Here is a 15,188-nt window from a genome sequence, read left to right as displayed (position 1 = left end):
AAAGGCATTCTTCTCCTCCTTGATAGTGTGTTCGAAGTGTTATCTGACCTGTTGCAGGTGGTGGACAGTTTGGTGAATCTTTGAGTTGCTTATTTTTTTTATATGAGTTTCATAATTGTTTACAGATCATAGTTTCAGACTTTATTGATAGCCCATCTGCAAAATAGAGATTACATTTGCCTACATCATAGAGATGGTGTTGTATCCTAACTAATGTTTTCAAAGTACAGGATCGATCAGTGGAAGAAATGAAAACTTTTAGTATGAAGAGAAGCAACCAGAGGGTCTTTTTAGGAAAAGTTGGATGCAAGCTTTCGTTGTTCTGCATCAGGGCCTTGACATTTCACCAAATATTTGTAAAGGGTGAAGAAAACAAAAATAAATGATTAAATTATAAAATCATCAGGCTTAAAGCTGTAGTGCTATATTTGAGTATCCTTTTCAAATTTAGACTCTTCCATTTCCACAATTCAGACTTTATACTAAACTTTAACCACTTCTGGCACATTCTTATTTAGTAGATCCTAGATCCCTGTGTATCTTCAGATCAGTTTATAACTGCTTATTTAAGTAATAAAAACAGATTTTTTTTTTATTGTCAATCTTGCAGTCTAAAATCAGTACAGCTCTGGGAGAGTAAACTAGGCATAATCAACCAAAATGTTAACTATGTTCCGGGCCATGCATGCAGCCAGCATAGCTGAAATTATGTGCCTGGTTATACCTGTGCAGCCCCACTGGAGGCAATAGCGTTGCCAAGGTGTAACTGAGGGTACAATTTGAAGAAGATGTGGTTACAGAGGTCCAAGTGATGACAACATTTGGCCTTCAGAATCTACTATTGGTAATACTTGACTTTCAGCTTTTAGGCCAAGTTTGTGAGGCTGGCAGTTACAGAATTTGATATGGAAATAATTGAGACGACAAGTGGAGAACCATCTGCTACCATTTTTAACGAAGTCTCTTTACAGAGTAGAAATTCACTTTTCCTCTTAGAAAAACTATTATTTATTTTATGTTTTGTTTGTATATTGTACCTAGGTGAACCAGTTGCTAATATGAGCTAGATTCTGATGGATATCATTTGAAGAAGCAATCAAATTCTTAAGGATATTGAAAGATTGAAAAGAATATTTGTATAAAACTGAAAAAGTAATTTAAAATACGGCAGCTTTCATATAATGATGATGAAACAAAGTAAAATATACACAAATTCACCTAAAGTATATGTGTTTCTTTCCTTCTTTCAGTTCTTTTGTATCTAAATTACCAAATGGTCTTTTCAGTTTAGAGATTCCTTAGATAAGTATCTTTCCTATTTAAAATAAATAGGGTAATAAATTCCACAAACTTACAAGCCAACTACTGTTTGGTAATATTGTAATTTACATACCCTGCTTGTAGAGGAAAATGTTTTCATGAGGTGGTTATACATACTGTTTTTTCAGCTGATGGTAATTTGCCAGTGATCAGATTTATAAATGACAAGTGTGCGTGTGGAAAAAGCCATAAAAAGAGTTTGTGCTAAATACACCTTGTTTTCACTATGTAAAGTAGTCAAAATAAGAAGAAAATTGTAATAGATCTTTTTTATCAAAGCCAGGGAGAAAAATAAAGAAGCAGAATAGCAATATTTATAGACAGACTTCTCTACCTATGGACCCTTACATGTTCACAGCATGTCCCCACTCTTCCTATCATCTCTCATTCACTATAGAAAGGTCAGCCCCTGTCTCTGGTTGACCCATAATGCACCCTATTGTCATCTTGTTAAATTTCAAACAAGAACATTTATGTTTCCTCCCATGTGGCCTTTCTCACTTGGAGTAGCTCCCCGTAACATCAGCAGAACTAACTCATCATCTTCCTTCAAATCACTTCTTAAAACCTTTCTTTGCCATGAACTGTACAAAATCCATGACAACGGTTAGGCTGCTGTTGTGCTGAGACCACTGCCTGTCAAGCTGACCAATATTGTCTCACTGTTTCCTTGTATTCTGCCGTGGGTCTGTCTGTATCCACCTGTTGTCTCTTGTGTTGCACTTAGATTGTAAGCTCTTGGGATCAGAGACCATATTTCTGTTCTGTTTGTACAGTGCCTAGTACAATGGGGTCCTAGTACATAACCGAGGCTCCTAGGTATTAAGATAATTTTAATAATATTTAGAATAAAGCTATAACTGGAAAACCAAGACTTTTTAATTTACAAATATCTTGGACCTGATTACGTTACATATACATGAGAGAAGAAACAGTTTGACCATTCTTAATTCAAATGGAAAAAAGAAATTATGCAATACATTGAACTCCTGTGTAACTTGGGAAAGAAAGGTTGCTGTTGTAACTGAAGCACAGGACTTTATCAGGTTCTAATAATACAGGTTCGTCACAGTCGTACTGTGTCTCCTGGGACAAGTCACTTTACTTCTCTGTCTCCATCTGTAAAATGGAAATAATAGTAATATCTGCCTCATAGGATACTGTGAGCCTTAATTCATTAATGTTTGGTAAGTGCTTTCAAATCCTTGGATTAAAAGAGCTAAAGTAGTACAAAGTATTGTTGCTAATCACTAGCAAGAAGCACATAGTGAATACAGATACTGTCAGCATATCCAAACCTTACATACTAAGCTTAGCTAACTCTGTAGTGAATGAATTTTGAACATTGAAAAGTAGGCCCTGAAAAGTCAGTGGCTAAAATTGTTAGTGTTCCATTCTTCTTTCACTTCCCTTGTGTGCATTAAGGTATGAATTGGCTCCAACAGCAAAAGTGTGAATTAAGGTGCATTAGAAATGTCTGCATTAGGAATATTTGCATAGAGTGTTCAATCAGGTCTAACATGAGTTGTCTTGAACTCAAATAGTTCATGTCCAACATACTATAGAGTCTGCCTCATTCTGGCAAAGTACCATGTAAAATGTGTGTGGTTTGATTTTGCTTTCCCAAAATAAAACATTTTAAAAAGGAAAACACATCCTACCATAATGGGGTGGTAGGGAGAAGAACTGATCATATTTCAGTAACTAGTAAGGTGTTCAATAAGGGCTTTAATCTGTGATGTCCTGCAATCCTCAGTCTTGTCACCTCTCTTGTTCAGTTCATGTATAAAGTCACTGCGTGGAATCATGGAAAGATACTCAGAGTGCCATTAATAGCAATGTCTCCTCATCACTCATAGACTGTGCAGTATGCCTACTGCAGTGCATGAGATAAACAGGGACCTAGGATGACAGAGAGAGAGCTCAAGATAAAATCTGGAAAGATGGAAGTGATGATGATAGGCAAATGAAAGCAATTTGATGATCTACCATGATATGTGACCTCACCCTCCACAGAGGCTGTTTGCCCTGAGGTTTTAGTACAGTCTTTTTGGACTCCTCACTATTTTTGGATACTCAGTAGCATAGGCGTGCGTACAGGGTGTGCCGGGTGTGCCCAGGCACACCCTAATGTCTCAAAAAAAAAAAAAAGTGGCTTTGCATTTTAATTTAATCGCATGATACGCTCTTTTAGTTTTAAAGTGTGGATTGTTGTATTATGCAATAAGCGCCCAATTGCTAATATAGATGTTGTAGAAACCTATGGAAAGCCCGCGTTCGCTCACAGCATGCGTCCCCACTACTGCGGCACCGCATTACCATTGTTCCTCCCCTCCCCCTCCGACTACTATTCTAGAAAATTCTTTGACCTATATAAGCGGCCGCGTTAGGCGTGCCCAGTGCAGTGTCTACAGTGTTTGTAATCTTTGTCACGTGTACTCTACTGAAATAACATAACAAGCCAGTGGCTTTATGTTTTAATTCAATCGTATGATACCGCCTTTTAATTTTAAAATATAGATCGGTTCGTTGTTAAGATAAGAAAAGGAGCAGACAAATTGAATTATAATGAATGTGCTGATAGTAGTTCAAATACCTCTGACTCCTCGGTTAAGAACTTGCGTGAAGATAATGCTGCCACCAGTTCCAACGCGTTCAATAAACTGAGTAATGACCAACAGAAACAGACTTTGTCTCTTAGTTCAGGTCAGTGTAGTTCCTATTCAAAGCCATCAGACATTCCATCTGATGACCCGGTCTGTGATATTCCAAAAAATAGATTAGAACGCCAGTCTCGATTATCTAGAGGTCCTTATCTGCCTAGATTGAGCATGTTTACTAGAAGTAAAATAGGGAATAAACGAAGTTTTCAGTCCGATTGGTATTAAAAGTATAGGTGGTTAGAATATAGCCCATCAAAGAACGCAGCCTTTTGCTTTTAGTGCCGTTTCTTCTCCTCTAATGATGCAGCAAACAAAGGTCACACTGATCCAGCATTTATTGATAAGGGATTCAGAAACTGGCATAGGGCTAGCGAATGTTTTAAAAACCACCAACTATCAAAATCTCATGTGTTGAGCTGTAATGAAGGGAAACCTATAGATGTATTGTTGGATGAGGGCAAGCAGCAGGCTTATCTGTCTAAACAAGAAGAAGAACGGTGCCATAACTGAAGTGTAATGGAGCGACTGATTGACATTGTTCTGTATTTGGCGAAAGGTGGGAGACCATTCAAGGGTCACAATGAAAAAGCTGTCAATATGCTCCAAAAATATGATCCCCATAATGGCAAAGCATGTGCAACAATCTCCTCAAAAAGCTACCGATCTGAGTAATCGCATCCAAAATGATTTGTCGCCTTGCACAATGTTGTGCAACAAAAGATTGTGTCTTCACTGAATGGAAAAATGGTCTCAATAATTGCCGATGACACTACTAACTGTGGACACGATGAACAGATGTCCATTGTGGTGCGGTATTTTGACAATGAAAAACATAGTTCAGTTGAACATTTTGTGTCTGTTCAGAGACTATTAACAGTTGATGCTCAGTCTATTTTTGACCAGTTAAATGACGTCCTTGGCATTCTTAAAATTGACTGGTCATCAGTGATGTCTGTCTGTTTTGATGGTGCATTTACTATGTCTGGATGTACTGCGGGAGTTCAAATGAAATATAAAGAAAGAAACAGTGAAATACTCTATGTACACTGTTATGCGCATTGTTTGAACCTGGTCCTAGTAGATGCATGCACTTCAAGTAAACAAAACAGAACTGTTTTTGATTTTTTTGGTGTTATTCAGACTCTTTATGCCTTCATGGAGGGGAGTCCTGTGCGACATGCAGTAATGGAGAAGATTTCACAAGAAGTAGGATCCCAGTTGAAGACTTTGAAGTCACTGTCAAACACAAGATGGGCATGCAGAGCAGAAGCAGTGGCTGCTGTAAAACAAAACTACTCCATCATTTTCCAACTTTACAAGAGATTATCGAAACAACTCACCTTGCTGACGCTAAAATAAAAGCTCATCTTTGCCCTTCATATGATGCATCCTATTCTCCAGGTGGTGGTAAAAGTGAGTAACGCTCTTCAAGCTCCAGATCTCAACTTACTTACTGCAATGACAGGGGTGAAAAGCTTGCGTAACTCTTTGGCTGCGATGAGAAGTGGCCCAGAATATTTTCAATCTATTTTCAATGACTGTGTGAAAATGTGTGTAGAGAATGATATATCGATTCCCCCAGTTCAGAGAAAAACGTCCACTCGTATTGATGACGCGTTTGAGTCCCAGCATCACTTTGATACAAAAGAGAAGCAGGAGAGAATAACTTCATTTTACCCACTTCTAGACTCAATGATTATCGGCATTGACCAGCGATTTGAACAGAAGACTTGTAAAACTGTGACTGCAATGGGAAAACTGCTGAGCTTAGACATTGGCAGGGACGATATGCGAATCATTGCCAACAAATTTAAAGTGTCCTTGGATGAGTTGGAAGCTGAAGTCGGATTGCTTCGGGGTTATGACGGATCTGTTCCTAAAGGTAGCACTACAAACACCACCAGTGAGTGGCTTGATTGGCTAAAGGAATCGGATCGGTCTTCCATGTTCCAGGCCTTTTACAAATCTATTCAGTGCTTTGCAGTCTTACCTGTTACAAGCTGTTCATGTGAAAGAGCCTTTTCTAAACTAGCACATGTAAAAAACAAACTAAGAAGTACAATGTCCCAACAGCGCCTCGACTCACTCATGCTTTTGTACATTGAATAAAAATGGGCTTCGTCAGTTAATTACAATGATGTGATTGAGGAATTTAAGTCCTTAACACCTGGTGAGCGACATCTCATTCTCTAGGACAGGAAGATGAAGAAACCTTAATCTGTTTTGGTCAATTTGGGTTAGCTCATTATTTGGTTAAAGATAAAGATCATGAAAATTGACTGTATCTTTGTATACACCTGGTTATCACTACAGCAAAAATTTGGTATTTTGTGTCTCATTTTTTAAGTTTGTATTTTTTAAGTAAAGTTTAGTTGTTAATTTTTTAAAAATTAAGTTTAGTTAAGTTTTAGTTTCTGTAGTTTGTTTGATGAATAAAAATAATGTCCTTTATGACTGAGTATTCAATAAATGTTTGCCTTTAAAAAAAAAAAAAAAAAAAAAAAAAAAGTTCCCTTAATGAAATATGCTGTGCACGCCTAGGCTCAGTAGTATTAGCCAAAAGTGCCTTCTTTTTATCTTATACTTGCTGGAGACTATGCCCTTGCTTCTGGAAGAGGACCTAGTCACTGTGATCCATTCATTTTGTATTTGTAGGTTAGCTTCACAACCATAAAGAATAGATGCGAACTTATTTTATTTTAAATGAAAGCTTAAATTCTTCACAAATTGAAGGTTTAATTCCCATTCCACATTCACAATGAAAAGCTCTCATTTGGCAGTGGGTTTTTTTTAAGCCCTGAGTTAACCTATTTATTCTGTTTGCTTGCAACAGAGCTGCCTAACTTTGAATTTCTAAATGCCTTTAAAGTGCAAACTAATAATCGTTTGTGTAATTCTGTTGCATGTTTTCTTTGTCTGGTTTCATAAAGTCTTTGTTCCTGTACATAATTACCACATATACAAGTGCCTATTAAGTGATTCTTGGTACATCAGACTACAAGATTTTAAATCTATATGGGATATTTTTCTAAGATACAAGGTGTAGCACAAATAGGAGTTATGGGCTTGACGCAGGAATTATCATTGGTTATGTAGGCTGTCAGACTAGATGATCATAACAGTCTCTTCTGGCGTTAAATCTATGGGTAGGTCCACACTTAGTGTCTGTACTCTACCTGCTGCTGTATGCCCACCTAGCATGGGTATAAATAGCAGCGTAGACGATGCGTCATCGATTAGGGCATTAGAACCCTAGGGTATATACCCCATCCGACTCTGTGCATGCCCAAGCCATGCCTCCCATGTCTACAGTGTTGTTTTTAGCAGTGGAGTGTCCCACTGCTGGAGCCTTTGCCCACTGCCTCTTCCCTGCCCAGCTGCGTGTGGACATGGCGTGCCTTTCACTGTGGCATGTAGCTACACATACCCTACATGCGGCCGCAAGTGTAGACAAGGCCTATGATTCTGAGTAACTCAAAATTGGGTGAGCAAACTTGTTAGACATCTGTCTTCTGCTGCTGCTAAGAAGTGTGACTTATTGGAGGGGGGGTCTTTTCATTTTCAAAGCTCTTTATAAACTTATTCCTGCTCCCATTGAAATGAAGTAAAAAACTCCCATTGACTTCAGTGGGAGTAGGATTAGGCCTTACTCCTCACTCCCTGCCTCCTCTGTTGGGTAGCTAATTAAGTCTCAATATTCTCATTTTACAGATGGGGAAGCTGAGAAACAGGGAGGTGGTTAATTTCCCTAGGACACAGGAGGAAGCAGTATTAGAGCTGGGTGTGACCAGGTATACAAACCCCATGCCAGGCAAGAATGGGTTAAATAGCATCTTTGGGTTCAGGCAGCCCCCTCCCGCCACCCTGCGGCACCTGTGAGGCATGCCGCTGTTGGAGCAGGAACCTTAAAAAGGGAGGTGCTCAGTTGAGAAGGCCCTAGCCTGGGGAAGTAGATAGGCCTCTCATCCTCAGCTCCCAGAAAAGAATCGAGCAGAGAGCCAAGCAATTTTTGGTTACCTGTGAGCAGAGCAGTAGGATAGATGGCTGGAGGATCCTGGTAGGACAGAAAAGCTGGTGCTGTTCTTTATGTCTATTTAGTTTCCTTTTCTTTGTTGTTTTGAGAACTGGGATTAGGGGTTTGATCCTGGGGAAGAAGAAAGAGGTCTGACCATACACACTTTTGGTAGTTACTACAAGGGTCTTTGGGCTAGGACCCGGGATAGAAGGAGGGACTAGGTTCCCCCACAGCCAAACTGGGACCAGAATGACTATTGGGACTGGGCCAGGGCTCTTGATTTGGTGTGAGATCTTGGGACTTTTGGGTGAAAACCCTGGTTTATCTCAAAGGGGGTGAGACCAAAGGTGACCCTGCTGGAGGGCCAAGTCACAAGACAACAGGGGACAATAAGTGGACCTGGTCAGCAGGACTACAGGGGAAAAAATATGCAACTTTGCTCCTAGCCACAACATGGTGTACCAGCTGGTGAATTTGTTTGCCATATTGGGATTGAAACTCAGCCGTTCCTGGCTCCCAAGTCTGCTTGGACCACAAGGTCATGTCTGTACCTGCTGTTTCTATTTTGGAGGGAAACCTATTTTTGTTTGGGTTTTTTTTTGTTTTTGTTTAGTGGTGATCTACGAAACAAGAGCTGGTATTGTTTTGACAGTTAGGGAGATATAAACAGATTTACAATTTTAAAATTAAAATGTCATCCTCTGAAACTGTTATGAGAACTTTATCATATTAATGTGATGTTAGAGTAATAGTATTTTGACTTTTTGATGAGTACAGCCAAGTTTTTGAGTAACAGTTCAACAAAAGAGAGATTCCAGAATGCATCTATCACATTTTTTTCAAAGGGACACTACAGGTTAGCATGCCCCAGATGTCCTGAATCAGACCCCACATTAAAAAAAAAAAATCTTTCTGATAGTAAACAAGAAATGAATCCTCCAAAACTAAGGCTATGCTGTAGTGTTAAACCTGCAGCAGGGTTTTGTGCCCCACCAACACTGGAGTGAGGATATTTGGTTTGTTGTGATTGCAGATATGCTTGTGTACTTTGTGCTGCCCTGCCAATGTTCCTGTTTACTCAGTCCTTGTGAGCTGGTAATGAAGTTAAGAAGAATCTAGAGAGAACAGAAAGACTGCATGAGAGGCACTCATGTATCTGAGATCAGAATAAACTCATTCCTTTTAGATGGGTATATATCTAACCAGATGGGTTGCCTGTTGCATCACACTTGAACTGGCGTAAGCAAGCACTGACATTGCAGAATTTTGGACTCTGGGTTCCTGTTAGCTTCCTCAGTCTTGTGTGGACTCAGACATGATTACTGAGTCTTCCTAGAGGTTTCCCTAGATCAGGTTTTTGCTCATTTAGTTAGTCCTCAGCCAAAGGCCAAGAGGTGTTTTAAAATGGTTGATACAACAAATTTGTTACAAGGATGACCTTTCTTGGGCCTACTAATTTAATTATGTCCCCACTCTCACCCTGAACTTCTTCTGATAATGTTCTCTAGCTGATATAAGTCATGACATTAAAAGACTTATCAACTTAGGACAGCATCTTCTCATCTATATCCAGTCATTTAAGGCAGTGGCTCTCAACCTCTCCAGACTACGGTACTCCTTTCAGGAGTTTGATTTGTCTTGCGTACCCCCAAGTTTCATCTCACTTTAAGACTACATGCTTACAAAATCAGATATAAAAATACAATAGGTCACAGCACACTATTGCTGAAAAATTGCTTACTTTCTCCTTTTTACCATATAATTATAAAATAAATCAATTGAAATATAAACATTGTACTTACATTTCAGCATATAGTATATAGAGCAATATAAACAAGTCATTGTCTGTATGAAATTTTAGTTTGTACTGACTTCACTAGTGCTTTTTATGTAGCCTGTTGTAAAACTAGGCAATTATCTAGATGAGTTGATGTAACCCTGGAAGACCTCTGCATACCCTGAAGGGTATGCGTACTCCTGGTTGAGAACCACTGATTTAAGGCAAAATTCACTTTGTCTTAACTGACTCCTATTTCTGGGAAGAGAGTGTATCACAGAGGAACTTTCTGATGAGTCCAGGCATTATGCCTTTGGGATCTTCCCTGCCTTATGCTGTGATATTACTGGATTGCTAAGGCTGATCCTATCTCCCCTTGCTGATGAAATATCTCAAATTCATATAAACTGTGAGGAGGAGAAGCCAAGTGGAACACCTTCCTCTTTGCCTGCACATTTCTAAAGCTGTCATACATCTCACTCTCCCTGATTGTTCATCCAAGTTGTACAAATTGTTGATTCCTAGATGAAACATTTGAACTTCCAGTTGTCTTGATTGAGCACTTTTTCTGGTCTAGCTTTGTTATTTCCAATAAATTACTTTCTCCTTCTGGCTTCAGTGTATGTTTAAGTGCTACAGCTATTTTGACTGGGCTGTGACAAGGAGGTTTCAGATCATCTATATTGCTGTCCCTCAAATTATTTTCCTTTTGTGTCTGCTAAAATGTGAGGTAAAATTGTTAGTCAGACTCTGTCCATCAGTAAAATACCATTAAAAGATAAGAAATAACTATTCTTCCTTCCCCTCACTCCCATTTTTCATTTAATTTTAAAACAATCATTCACTAATATTAATTATTAGAATTAAGTTCTTTAAAATGCTGTAGGTCACAATATATATATTAAGTACAGAATTCAACAATGTTTCGGTCTTCTTAACTACTGGTTATTGAGGTGAAAAATATATCAGTCTAAAAAACCACAAGCATGGTCATTTCTTGATGAAATGTGTAAGACCTTACTCATTCAAAAAGTACGTTTTGCAAAAGACTGGACTTAGCTGTAAGGAGATAAGATTATAATACTAGCAACATTGCGCTGCCTCTGAGATATCTTGTAGAACAGAGAGAAAATTGTCAGTATCACTTTCGACCACTGTTTACTTTTGTTTCTGTGTTGTCATGGCTAAGAGGCGGTGGGCAGAGTGCATGCAATTGTAATTTGATTGGTGGTGGGAGTTGGGAAAAAGAACAAGGAATAAGAGGCAGCTGAAAATAAAGGAAAAGGGAGAATTCACAGGGAATGTCTTCCTCTGTGTTGCCACTTTCATGGTTAAGTGAGGATCTCATGGGCATATGTTGTGGTCAAGATTTTTGAACAAGATGGAGACCTCTGTTCGGATACTCCAGGTACCCCAAAACATTTAAAACTATTTAGAAGTTCTTCAACTCTATATGTATTGTCCAGGCATATTGGGCTTTCCAACTTGGCAGCAGTAACTTTAAAATATAGAATGGCTGTAGTTTATTTCTAGAGACCCTATATATAGATTCATAGAGTTTAAGGCCAGAAAGGATTATTACATCATCTAGTCTGACATCCTATCTTTGGCCATTAAATCTCACTCAGTTAACGAGTTGATTTTTTTAGTACAGTTTGCATTAGTATGTTTTACATACAGTAAACTTTACAGCCATACTTGGATTCTTGTAAATCTGATCTTGTAAATACTTGAAATTGTGCATAACTTTAGATAAATGAGCAGTCCCATTGAAGTCAATGGAACTACTCACATGAGTGAAGTTATGCACATGCGTAAGTGTTTTGAGGTTCAAAGACTAAAGGCTTGTACAACATGTATGTGTGGACTGCTTTAACTGCATCAGCCCAGTTCTGGCAATACAATACACACACCAACCATGAATGCACCTATACCTTATGGAGTTGCTTATACCTGTACAGCTTATTCCCATAACGGAAAAGGAATAAGCTCTTCCAGCATGGTACTGTTGTACCCACACTAAAAGTGGTACCTCCGTAACTATTTTGATTTAAAAAAAAAAAAAAATTTACACCCTAACCAAAAGTAATACCGGTACAAAAACTGTGTGTAGAAGAAGCAAGTCTTAGAGAGCTGATCCAATGGTCACTGAGGAAAAATTGGAAAAAAATGGAAAAATTCGTAAGTTTTAGTGGGCATTAGATCAGGTTTCTAGTCAGTGTATTTGATTCTTTTGAATGTTGAAATAACTGATTTTTGTTTTATTGACTTATTTCCAGTTGTGATTTATATAAAAGCAGATCACGTGGCTTTTAAGGTTTCATTCACCTAATGAAGAAAAAATAATCTTAAGACCCTGTTCAGCAAAGCAATTAAGCACGGGCTTGGCTTTTTAAAGCCCATAGGCCAAGATTTTCAAAAGAACGACTGATTTTGGCTGGGTACCCAACTTAAAATTTTTAAAAGGAGCCTGATTTTCAGAAAGTGCTGAGCACCCTCCATCTGAAAAAAGTCTGGCCCCTTTAAAGTATTTCAAGTTTGGCACCCAAAACCATTAGTTGCATTTAAAAATTTTGTCTGTTGACTTTAAGGGGACTGTACCGGGGTTCTCTTTTCAGTCAGCAGGCCTAGTGGTCAAGGCTTGCTGCTCCAGCCCTTTTTTGTTCAATCTGTCCTGAACCCTCTGAATGGGGTTCAGCTGGATCAGCCTACTTGTCAGTAACCCCCTAGTCCTGCCATCCCACGACTAGGTATAGGAGAATCTGGGGTATGTAAGGGGACCTGGGACCACCCAGTGCCTGCCCAGGGCCCTTGAAAGTGTGATCGCATGGGATTGCTTACGTTTGGCCCACTGTCTGCTCACCTTCCTATCACACCAAATGGCTGTTTGGGGCATGGCTGCTGTTCACTTGTAGTCCTTTGCTTCAAACTCCAGAGTCTCAGGGCTAATGCTGGCGACCCTCTGATGCCCCTGCACGCAGTTCTCACTACCTCTTGGGCAATGTCTAAAAGGACAGGAGAGAGACTCACAGCTGGACCTTGGCGGAAAGAGCTTATTCTACTGTAGTAGAGCAGTGCCCTTCTAGGAAATTGCTTCTCTCCTCCCTCCTGCTTAGGCTGCTGGAGCTCTCTTTCTACCGCTCCTTTTCCTGGAAGCGTGTTCCGCAGTGCCTGAGAGGCAGAGCTTTCCTGGCCCAGTACTGCTCCAGCCTTTCCCCTGCATAGGCTTTAGTGTACAGGGACTATTTGTGCTTAAAATTAAGCACGTGCTTAAGTGCTTTGTTTAATCAGGGACTAAATTTGGGTAGAATATTATCTTGGCCGCATTAATTATTTTCATACATGTAAGTATGTATGTATATTTAGGTATTGACACTTACAATTTTTTTTTTCAACTTTGGAGGAAAAAAATATTTGAAAAACTTCTGTCATTATTTGTATGTCCAGTCTGCTGTATGAGGTTTTAAAAAGTTGGTCAGTTACAGAAACAAAAGGTTTTAGCAGTCTGCTGTTAATTTAAATGAAGATCCTATGGCTTACGCCGTTTAGACTTACTTTCTGTATCTAGCACTCAAGTTTTCTGTTGTTTATTCATGAAAACACACTCGCAGGGATAATTCATAACTGTTTTGCAATAGGCTCAGAGAAATCATTGCTGTAATTAAATAGACATCACATATAGGAATGTAGAAATATTTTGAATATTTTAAAATACCAGGTCCCTAGGGTTTCTAATTTTAGTTTACGGAAGACCCTTAGCAACGGTCTGCCTCTTTTTTTGAGAAGCTTGCACATCTTTAACTGCATTCTTTTTCAGAAAATATGCATTTTAAGAGTAAATGTTGGCCCTAGTATATGGATTTATAATGTGTTTTAAAATGCTTCTATAGAATAAACTAAAAATACTAGAAACTGAATAATGTACTATCTATTCATCTGTAAGCCAGAAAACTGTGAATCCAAAAGGAAACTTTCCCAGAGTAGTATTGGAGCGGAAGTAGATGCCTTGCTTCTGCTCTATGTTGCTCTTTCTTTTTTTATTCAAGTCCACAGCTTCTTTTTTTTGAGCGAGAGAGAGAGAAAGTGGATGTTTAATAACATGTGGGTTTGAGCAGGCTTTCAGACAGGCAGCTCTAAGAATTACTTCCACAGAGCCGTGGAGCTCAAGCCAGTATCGGGTTCCTGGGTGAATAAAAAGGAAGAAAAATTCAAGTAATTTATATTTTTCCTTTATTTGGCACGTTTCTTATATTACTGGGTGGTTGTTTGTATTTTACCTCTCTACTTCATGTGCAAGGAGCAAAGAGTAACTGACAAATTGCTGGTCTCTGAAGTAATGTGTAGAAATCTTGGCAGAGTCTCTTGCTCACATTTGGTTGCAGAATGAAGCAGAGTAACCACAGGTGCTGAAAGCTTTTACCATAGATTTGGTTGTTATTACTACAGGTCTGTCTCATCTGACGCGGGGGTTCCGTTCCGCGGTTAGCGCGTAAAGCGCAAACCGCGTATAGCCAAAACCCCATTGAGTTCAATGGCAGGCGAAATCGCCCGCACTACAGGTATAGTACTAAAACTGTTGTTGTTGTTTTTTGCCGACCGCGTAAAGTTGAAATCGCGCATGTTAAATGCGCGTAAGATGCGACAGACCTGTACTTCAAGCCAGGGTTCAAGCCAGAGGATGCTGCCGCACCCCCAGCATCCCTAGTTCCAGCATCTCTGAGAGTAACCGGGGAGCAGGGAAGAAGGAAGGGGAAGTGAAAAGAATCATAGAATATCAGGGTTGGAAGGGACCTCAGGAGGTGATCTAGTCCAACCCCCTGCTCAAAGCCCCCAATCCCCAGACCGAAAAGAAAGCAAAGCAAACCAAAACACAAGGAAAAATGATAGTGGAAAAACATTAGAGGTAAGCTGGTATGGGGTCTGATGGGAAAGAATGGAAGCACAAGTCAAAGAGAGCCAGTACAGCACCCTGGGACTGCTTTCTGTGTACCCACCATCTAGATACGTGTGGGCAACGGCTGCCATAGTGCAAGATAGATTATGAAAAAAAGTTTTAAGAAATTTGATTCTAATTTGACCAAGAAGCATTTGACTGGCCAGTGGAAGTATTAGCATTCATAGAGGCACAGTGATTTGGGAGGATGAGGCTTTTGTGATTTGATGAGGGAGCTGATAGTTTATCATTCTGGGATTGATTGCTTCTGCCTTGCCCAAATGTAATTACTATTTAAAAGCAAATCAGATCTCAAACATTGCATTACTTTGATAAAGATTTTTGTAAATTAACACAGTCGTATAATGAAGTTGTGACAGATATGACTATTTCATGCAATATCCCAAAAAACCTTAATACAATAAGTTATGTATTATTGTGGGCCAGGATTATATGTAACCTTTCTGGGGGAAGATGTAA

General features: G+C 39.2%; 1 protein-coding gene across 2 annotated transcripts in view; it reads left to right on the top strand.

Moving 5' to 3' along the window:
• Nucleotides 1–15,188, top strand: part of HIVEP1 (HIVEP zinc finger 1) — a 167,832-nt gene that overhangs the window by 94,459 nt on the left and 58,185 nt on the right. The window lies entirely within an intron of this gene.

Source organism: Emys orbicularis, chromosome 2, assembly GCF_028017835.1.
Source record: "Emys orbicularis isolate rEmyOrb1 chromosome 2, rEmyOrb1.hap1, whole genome shotgun sequence".
Lineage (NCBI taxonomy): Eukaryota > Metazoa > Chordata > Testudines > Emydidae > Emys > Emys orbicularis.
The sequence above is the reverse complement of the archived record's forward strand: the minus strand, read 5'-3'. Positions and strand labels throughout refer to the sequence as shown.